Source organism: Idiotropiscis lumnitzeri, chromosome 2 (assembly GCF_059441095.1).
Source record: "Idiotropiscis lumnitzeri isolate Australia: NSW breed Sydney's pygmy pipehorse chromosome 2, RoL_Ilum_1.0, whole genome shotgun sequence".
Classification (NCBI taxonomy): Eukaryota; Metazoa; Chordata; class Actinopteri; order Syngnathiformes; family Syngnathidae; genus Idiotropiscis; species Idiotropiscis lumnitzeri.
Genome location: NC_142392.1, coordinates 36,068,108 through 36,078,192, shown reverse-complemented (window position 1 = coordinate 36,078,192; position 10,085 = coordinate 36,068,108). Strand labels below are relative to the sequence as shown.

The 10,085-nt window shown below is 41.5% G+C and overlaps 1 pseudogene; it reads right to left on the bottom strand.

Annotated features, from left to right (window-relative positions):
- Positions 1–4,534: 4,534 nt before the first annotated feature.
- LOC148342434 (uncharacterized) lies at positions 4,535–7,725 on the bottom strand (annotated as a pseudogene).
- Positions 7,726–10,085: the final 2,360 nt, after the last annotated feature.

Here is a 10,085-nt window from a genome sequence, read left to right as displayed (position 1 = left end):
TGAACCTACATGCGACCATGACATGACTATGGTTGAAGTAGAAACCCTGACAACTGCAAACATGGAGCAGGATGACGCCTGTACAAATGTAGACCAGGATGGAACCCCTACAAAAACAGACGAGGACCAGGCAGGACCATCATACTCTTTATCGGTGGGCGGTACGGGAATCTTACCAACCCCTGTTGTAGCCTCGTACAACACTGGCGAGCCATCATATTCAGGGTGGAGCCGTCCCGTTTCACCGACGCCGACGTCGACACCTCCGATGACCCCCACCTCGTCGGCAGAATCTTCACAAAATGCGAAGGTACAACAGCCCAGTTGGTCCGACCAGGCTGAATCTCCACAAATCAAGGAGGTACGAGTACCTAGTTGGTCCGAACAAGAGTTCTCAAACCGTTCGCTTGAGCCCTCTAAGGTTCAGACCGTCAACGACCCTGACCCAGCACCTGCACCTATTTCCGAGGATGATGTACAACATATGTCATGGGTTGATCCTCCTAAGGGATGGGTTGATATGGATGTCGTAATAGTTGTTAAAGCGGCGATTCTTTACATGGTCAGACGCTTTTTGATAAAGTATCACAAAAAACGGGGTTGTTTGCATAGCTATAAATACTTAGGGCATAATTATTATCTAAGACAGCAATATGAGCGCATCATGCCAATCCTTTGCGGTAAGTTTTTACCCTGTATTCACTACTTGTTAGATTTGTGTTCTGTAAAAACGGATAAAGAAACAGTCAAGCGAGTTGCAGAGATCTTAATGGTGGAGTTAGCGCTCGTAAAGAACTTACCCGACCGCCTTGCATTGGATGAGAACGTATGTCTTATGATATACCGTGATCAACTTGATGTTTTCGAAGAATATCTGATAGAAAATAATAACTTTGATTAAAAATGGGTAATGTGTTGAGAAAATTATCGATTTTTGGCTATAGAAGCCAAGGGTGGGCAGATATAATAAATAGAACAATTACATATAACCCCGATGATAAAGACCCTTTGATTGAAATTTTTTTATTGTTTATGCAAAAAGTGCGTGCCATGTCTTTGACAATTTTTCAGGAGCCTTGGGATTCGTTTGTGCAACATGTCATATTTTTGAGTCGCTCGGGTTGGATCGACACGTTTCAAAATATTTTGGAAAATTGGGAAAATGAGATAAGTGTAGGACATGTACTTACCATACTCACGCTGTTTACCGATGTGATAAGATACCGTCTCCGTCATCAACAACCTGTGGATCTCGCGCACGAATTGAAGATGTTTGAAGATCTGTTAGAATCAAATGTTAATCCATCTGTTTTAACCCTGACCTATAGACTTTTTACGACTTAGAGAATCCTTATCATGTGTAACCATACTGAACCTTGTCATATTTTTGATTTTTCTTTCAATAAAAAATGGATGTTTTAAAAAAAGAGGCTTTTGCGTCTGTGTGTTTAGACAAATAACAATGTGACGTTTGTCACTAAATCATAAACCGTCATGAGCGTTAAACGTTGGTTGAAAAAATTGTACTACGATCCCATTCAACCAGCCAGTTTTGGAGGTGCAGATCGCCTTCATTTAGCTGCGAGGGAGAAAATGGGTCAAAAAGTGACGCGTAATAAAGTCAAGGATTTTTTTATCATCGCAAGATGCATACACCTACGAAAATAGGAGCACAGAAAGGTTTAAAGGGAAGTCTCTGCTTTGAAGCTTGCCCCACAGAGTAATAAAATTGCACTTGGTAACAAATAAATTACCGCAAAAGTCGGCCAGCCAGGATGAAATAGTTAAAGACAGAGAGTTTCCAGAGTTAACAAGTATCATTAAGCGTTCACTGTATCGCGTACCATCGCTATTTAGAATTTATTGTCATTGTGCCCGCAGGTGGTCAAAAGTAAAGACGGCTGCCGCCAGCACAAACGGCCCCAAAACCTGAAAATAATATTGAAGAGAGATAGAAAAAAAATCTGCCAATATGGAAATCCACTGGTGCCAGACTACGAGTCCATCATAAAACAGAAGCATTATTCGGTAAATAAATTAAGGTTGAATGATTTTGAATAATAACATAAATTAAGCTGCTTTATATTTTGATGTAAAATCATAATAGCTCCTTTCAGAGCGCATTCTCGCATTTAGTAAGAAGGATTGTGTACATTATTTAAGAAATGAGACATTAAGTGATAAAGACTGCGTAAACATCATTAAAGAAATAATAAAAGCCTTGTTCTTCTGAACTGTCAGTAAAACACCGGACTTAATAGCTCTCGGGTGGTGCTTTATGTTTAGTGGAAAACACCAAAATTTGTTTCATACCATTTATGCTTGCATACTCTTACGCTGATATATTGTGTTTTCAGTAAGTCGATGTCAGATACACAGAATGGAATGGTGTTTATCTACTTCTTTGAAAAGGTAAATATTATACGAATCCGATAAGAAATGTAGCAATTTTTGGAATGTTAGCAAAGTCGAGTAAGTTTTGCTGCAGATATGACTTGACACCGATTTGACAGTCTTTTTCATCCTTAATCTACTTTTCTTTTTTTTTTAAATTTGACTTGATGATTTATTATCCTGACAAAATTCTGACTAATAGCTACTGTTAACATCTTTGGCAGCGAGACTTCAGCAAACTATTAAAACAATAACAATAATATGCTTATTCTCTTCCTTTGTTTTTTGTTTCTTTTGTAGGAGACATGACTGTGATATATTAACAAAAAAGATGGCAGGAATTTGTTCATATTCATTTTTTTTGTCTTGGCGTGTTTAATTTTTTTTAAAAAGGAAAACAGGCAACATAAAAGATAGCCGAATTTTCGCAAATAAACCTCATTCTCATTTTCTGTATTTTGATTATTTGAAAAATATCTCTCGGGTTGTTGGGAGCGTGTCTTAAATTTCACAATGTATTATTTACCAGTGATGCACGATAATATTACCATTGTTTTTAACACGCTGGCCATCGATCATGTGGTATTGGCATTAATTTCACAGTTTGCGCCGTGACTTTTGACCGTAGGTCAGTCAAATGGTCCAGGCTGACTTTCTAGACACTGAGCATGAACTGTAAAATAGTCCCGCTTTTTCCATGCATTGTAAATGATTCACTTTGTGACTAGTGACATGTCAGAAAATAGTCAGAAATGTTTATCATTGTTTTCCAAAGTAAATGCCGGTGTTTGCCCGTCTTATTCTGAGTCACAAATCAGAGAAAATTAACTTTCGAGAGGCTGAAGTCAGGACTTGGGCAATTTGAATTTTAAGTAGTGTCTCTCAATGATTAACCGATTATCAAAATACTTAATATTTGATTCCAGATTAATTATAGCGGTCACTGAAGGTGTAGTGGTACACTCGACTCGACCGAGTTGTGTTTTTTACCCTTCACCTGTGCAAACCAGAACACTAAGAGCAGAGTTGTTGAACTTACATGTCCGTAGTTGAGGAACCCTTGCTTAATGGCAATTTGTTCTGCTTCCTCCCGACCTCCTGGTATGTGGACAGCTCATGTGTTGGTGTAGACCCTCTGACCCGTTGTTGGTTGCAGCCCCGAAACCAGCAAGATCAACAGGTAGTATTAAATCAACTCCACCAGTGTGAGCTTTTGGTTGCTCGCAGAGGGAGATGGTGGGCCCGCAGCCATGGGGTCTCCAGAAGCAGCACAGTTTACGAGTACTGCCCCTTTCCGCCAGGCTAGGACTGCCCGCAGTACTTGCCAGTGTATGGAGTGACAAAGACAGGAAAGCTCACAGCTTACCTGATGGAAAACACAGGGGGAAGGTGGAAGAATAAATACAAGAGTGCATCGTTACAAGTTTGAAAAGTAGCACGCAATAAAACGGTCGTCATCAGGCAAGAAAAGGTGCAACAATTGAATGATTAGGCTATCATGAATGTCATGTCATTATCCACACCGCTTATCCTGTACAGGGTCGCGGGAGGGTGCTGGAGCCTATCCCAGCTGACTACGGGCGAAAAGCGCACAACACCCTAAGCTGGTTGCCAGCTAGTCACAGGACGGACATAGACACCGGCTCTGAGTGGAAACTGAACCCACGCTGCCCACACAGCACACAACTCGGTCGAGTCTATCCATTAGTCACAAATAATTACAGTGGAACCTCGGTTCTCGAACGACTCTGAGTTCGAACAAATCGGAGTCCGAACAAAAAAATAGAGAAATTCTTGCTTCGCAGTTCGAACAAACATCGGAGTTCGAACGCCGGTATGACGCGTGAGTGCGTACGCGAGGGTGGGATGCTGAGCGGCGTACGGGTGTAGATCGCTCTCTTGCTCTCTTCGTGATCAACTGTTGTCGCGTGTGGACGTGCTGCGTTTTGCTCTCGCGTTTTATATAGGTGTACGAAGTGTTTTATCCCCTAATCATGCCTCCAAAGAAAGTCAGTGCAAGCAGTAAAGGAATGGTTTCGGTGTTCGAACAATTCGCTTTTCGAACAGGGTTCAGGAACGGATTATGGTCGAGAACCGAGGTTCCACTGTATATTGAAATTAGAGGACACTGCAGGGAATGTCATGGCCATCTTGACATCAATTGCGACAGAGAGCCTGAACTCGACGGTCCAATGATGCTCAACTGTTTACATCAAGAACATTGATGACTCTCATTACACTGGCAGCTCAAAGCGATTCCTGTCTGGGCAGTTGCATGTGAAGATAGCCAAGGAACTTGTTGAGGGCAGGATGGAACCACATGTATGGCGGGCACCGCAAGCAACAACACTAATGGACTTCGGAGATCCTGAGCCAAGCCACCTCCCAAATTTGGCCACCCTGCGCAAGGCAAAACAAGAGAGAAATGATTTGGCATGGGTGATAAAAATCCAATTTTGTCGTTGCAGCTGTTAAAGTACAGTACACCTCACAGTGGGAGTATCAAAGACATTGGACTTGACAAATTCTTCATGACTGGAGTCAAACACAAATGCATGTGTACAAGACATTGTCAAAAAAACCTCATCCAACTGTATGCTTTGATGCTAAGCATGATGTTAGCGCTATCACAGGGTGGCTAAAAGAATGGATACATGCAGGTGCACCGGTCCCAAAAGAAGCTGTAAGTGATTTCTCTCTCGCAATTCTTGGATCTCTGGTCAAAGCTTTTACCCCACATCCCGATTTGAAGAGCTACATTAATGAGTGCTTTAAAGTCTTACTTGGGAATCAGCATGCAAACCTGCCGCCATGCTTTGTCAGGGTAGATGTTGCACACTGCATCAAAATGATCTGCCAGTGGGACTGCCTGAAAAATAAAAGACATCGTGTTAAAGAGTTTTATGTGAGATCATTAGCACAACTACTCAAGTCACAATGTGTGGAACATTCAACAGAACTTCTACGTGCCATCACTATTGTGGCACTGAGTGAGTCCGAAGGTAATGACAGTTCTGCAACCCCTCTCCCATCAGAAAAGTGGAAGAAATACCTAAAAACACAAATTGCACAAGAAGACTGTATCAGCATGCCAGACACAGAGGTTCAGGCACAGGAACCCGTCGAGGCGCATCAACAGATCCACACTAATGCTCGACCGTGGGTGACTGAATTATGCGAGGAGAGCAGGTCACTTGCCATGGCTGAGGGAGACAGAGATAACATCCACTTCCTCCCTGAGATTATTCCCCACATCATCAGACTGGGAAGTTACTTACCACTCTGGACAGGAGTAATGAATGGTCCCTCTCTTCCGAAGCACCACCATCACTGCAAGTTCGGCAGCTGTTGAAGCAGAGTTCAAAAACATAAAAAATGGGCTTTTCAAGCATGAAAGCCTTCCCATTCGTGTCGACCGGTTTGTTGCTCGTCATCTTGCCTTCATTGACGGAAACATGCGGATTTCTGCTGCAAAACAAAAAAGAGAAAAGGCTGATGTAGGTGATGCTACGACTGTCTTAAGACCTGACGATGTCTCTACTTCCCAGAGTGGGGGAAAAAATGTAAAAAATTATGCTGACCTTGGTGATGAATCTGATGCTGCTGCAAACAATCTTCAAATTACCGAAGTTGAGAACTGGAGAGGCTTAGTAGTTCCACCCAAAAAAAGGAAGATGAGTTCATATCTCTCTCCTTGTCCTGAGTGGCTGCATGTGGATTCATCCGTGGAACGTAAAAAAGTCAAGGTGCAATTGTTGAAAAATGGAAACCAACAACAGCTTGTTAAACTTTCCAAATTGAAAGTCGCTGTGCTCAACATTTGTGCATTTGATGCCGTGTTTGAGTGTCTTTCTTGCTCTTATTGTGACAGCTTTTCATTTGAAAAGGCTGTAAGCAGCAAGACCTGTGACAATCCATTCCTCCACTTGGTAAAAACCATCGCAACACGAGGTGTGACACAACACGTGTATTCCAAGAGGGCAGAACTCCTGAAAGAAATATTCAAGCCTGTCCACCTAACCTCTGGTGCTCTCCAAATAGATGCACAATGCCACATCTCGACAGTGATTGAGAGAGCCACGAGGAATCTTCCAAGTGTATACTTGAAAAAACAATGTTCCTCACCGTACTGCAGCCTAAGCACTCAAGTAATAAGGGAAGTTCCGCTTGTGTGTACCAACATTGCTGTCCTGCAGACCTGTGGCATGACTTATCTTCAGACTGCTGCTGAAGAAGGACTGAGCCTTCCTGACTCTACTTGCCTCCGACCAATCCAAAATGCATCTCAGTGTCCATCTACATTTAAAAAGCAAGACAACAGTACAGGAAAGGCTCTGTGTTCGGCAAATGTTTCCCACAGCTACAGTCTGGGAGAATGTTTGTGGATTGACACCGACCTCGGTACGAGTTGGACAGAAGTTGCCCTGCTTGAAATTCCCTCTAGTCTGGTGCTGCAAGAGAATATGTTTACTTTGAGAGCAGTCATAGGATTTCAAAGAGGCTTGACCCAGGATTCTCTTGGACATTATGTGGCATACTGCAGGAGGGCTGCTTTTGCCTGGGAGATGTACAATGACCTGGAAAGTGGAGTGAAAGCAGCATCAGAAAAGACAAAGATCTTCCCACATGCTTTGTTCTTCACAAAGCAGTGATTGCTTAATTGTTGCAATGTAAATAGTTTGGTGTTTTGTTTGTTGCTGTTTGTTTTTACATATAAAGCTTTCTCTGCAGGCTCTCATCAATTACGCATGGACTGTTTTTATATTAATTCAGTTGTTCTCAAATGAGGGAATGCTACATCGAGGGGTGTGTTTATGTTGTTTTTATTTCAAAATAGATCAAGGGATATGTTTCGGCCTCACGTCTGCTATAATTTAAGAAATAATCACATAGCTTTAATGACTACTGATGAAATAAACACGTGAGCAGCAGAACAACATATTAAAAGAAATAAGATCGAATTTAAAGTAATGGACAGCAGTGAAAACAGGAAGATTTTAAGATTATTGCATGCTAGCAAAAAAAAGCTACAACAGTGAGTGTGACATGTTTACCTGAAGTTCGTCCGGCAACAGTTGCTTTCCAGGATCATGAAGAATGTAAAATGCGCAGAAACATGCAAAACATCGGTTCATTCCAGGAACTAGTTTATAACCTGGAATTAATAACAAATACGAGTGATTCAAGTGATTAGCTGAACGCGGTAGCGCGATACCTAGCTCCTTGTTCGACAGCATCCAAAACAAAATAGACTGACGCCGGAGCGTTAGTGTTTGTGACATCACCGCGTGAATTAAAACGTGTAATATCTATCGAACCGGAGCAACACAAACGAAACTTTTAACAGCACAAACAAGCACAAACGAATGGCACCATTCCTGACCCATTTGGATGAAAGTGGGGGGCTGGGTGATGTCACCACTCGAAATAAAAAAGTGTAATATCTCTGGAACCGAAGCAGCACAAACGGAAATTTTAACAGCACAAACGAGCACAGATGCAGCACAAACGAAACAAACTATTTCACCCTATTTTTGCAAGAAATGGAGCGCCAACTTCACGCTGATGGACTAGGCGCGCGCCGTTGACCAGTACGGTGTGATAGACTGGATCGTGCTAGTCTAAGGAGTTATATCAATGGAATTAGGCCATAACTCATTGAGAAACTGTGTTTCCCCTGCGGATAGCACAAGAGTGTAAATTAAGGGTTCTGCGGTCCCTCTAAAACCGAATCGTGTTATTCAAGGAGTTATATAAATGGTATTAGGTCGTAACTCGTTTAGAAACATGTTTTCTCGGTGCGGAAAACTGTCTCGTGTCCGAGATCTTACATTGTGGAAACAAAGGATGGACAAAGAGTGAGGAGGAACAGGAGGAGTCTTTTGAAGGTTCCCGGGGACTAGTGATGGGTCCAGCGACACTGAGGCGTCGATGCGCACGCCGAGCTTCCACGGCAAACCCCGTGTCGGTGCGCGTACCGCTTTAAGAAAGTCACGTGACCACTACCGGAATCGTGTTGACACGGCGGTCGCGCACCAAACTGTGTTTATAAGGAAGCGCATCTGTCAACAGGATGGACGCTCAAAAAAAGCATCGAGTTATTGGGGCGTTACTCTGCGTTAAATATCTGCAAGATGGAAGACGTCACTGGTAAACGCAAGTTTTCTGCCTTGTGCGCACTCAGAGGTGCAGCGCTATATGTCAGCAGGACTCGTTGCACGTACGGAAGACCCGCTCTTATACTGGAAGTCCATGGAGGCAACGTTCCCTCATCTATTTCTATTAGCCACACAGGCGTTGTGCACACCGGCCTCTTCAGTGCCTTGTGGGAGGATCTGCTCAAAGGCGGGGGAAATTGCCTAAAAAAAAAAGATATAAATAGACTGAATAACAAAACGCTGGAGAAACTAATTTTTTTGAATAAAAATCCTTAATTCCAATGAGTCCATTGTCATTCACAACACTTTTACTTCGGCATTTAGACAGATTTTCACTTAATTAATCAACTGCGTCTCGAATATCAACGATTTTTTTTATGAAAGTATGTATATGTAAAAATAATGTGAATGCAAATGCCTAATCAATGGAATTGGATAAAATTAGTTTGACAGATCAGAGTCTGATGACCCGGTCAAATTTTTCCTGCAAGTCCACCAGGTGTCAGTATTCAGCCACACAGTGTCAACACAGTGTCAATACAGTGTGTCACTGTGTCAAAACGATACAGGATGCCTCAACTACCCATCACTACCGAGGACTGCAAGAAATCTTATGATGCGGCTGAGGCTGCAAAGCAGGTGGATACATCGAAGGAGCACAGACCTCAACCACCAGCAATTTCTGGGATTACTGAACCTCTTCGAAGATCAACAAGAGTTAGACGACAACCGGACAGGCTGATTGAAAATGTTTAATGTTGTGTTATTGTTCCTAAAATGGTTGTAGAGCTGCTTGTTGTCATAAAAAAATGGGTAGATATTGATCAGAAGTGAAAATAATTGATAATAAAACAAAATTATTCTAATAATAATAAAATTTAAAAAAAATAATTTAAAAAAGTCATAGGCATTGTTTAACGTTTGAAAGGGAGATGTAATGATAGCAGTTATATCATTAGTCACTAGTTGGCAGTATTGCCTGACGTGTGTTTGGTTACCAGACGAACAAGTGTGTACACACATAGACGAGAATGCAAGTCAATAACTAAAGAGACACAAGCTTGCAGCATCACTGGACCTGCGTGACTTCTTAAGATAGAAGACAAAACTTTACAGTAACCATTGAAAAAACGGATAGTCACCATAATTTTTTTTTTTTTAAAAAACGTATCGTAAACATACTAAAGCTGTTGCTTTATGTTATTTACAAAGAATTTTTGTTTAAAATCCCCCTGGCTCTTCTTTTTGTCTTTTCTATATTATGTATGAATTAATAACTGTGTTTGGTTGTTAATGTTAATAAAGGTTTACACAAATAAAATTGACTTGACTTGACTTGACTTGACTTGACTTTTTTTTTTTTTTACAAAAAACGTATGAGTAAATATTTATCATCTCATCAATATTTGCACCATAGAGTACTGAGTTTTGAGATCCTTACGATAATATTTCTCAAAATTATATTTCTTGTCAATTTAGCTTAGTTAAGGGATATTTTAATGACAATCTAACATCAATCTACAAAGACAGAAA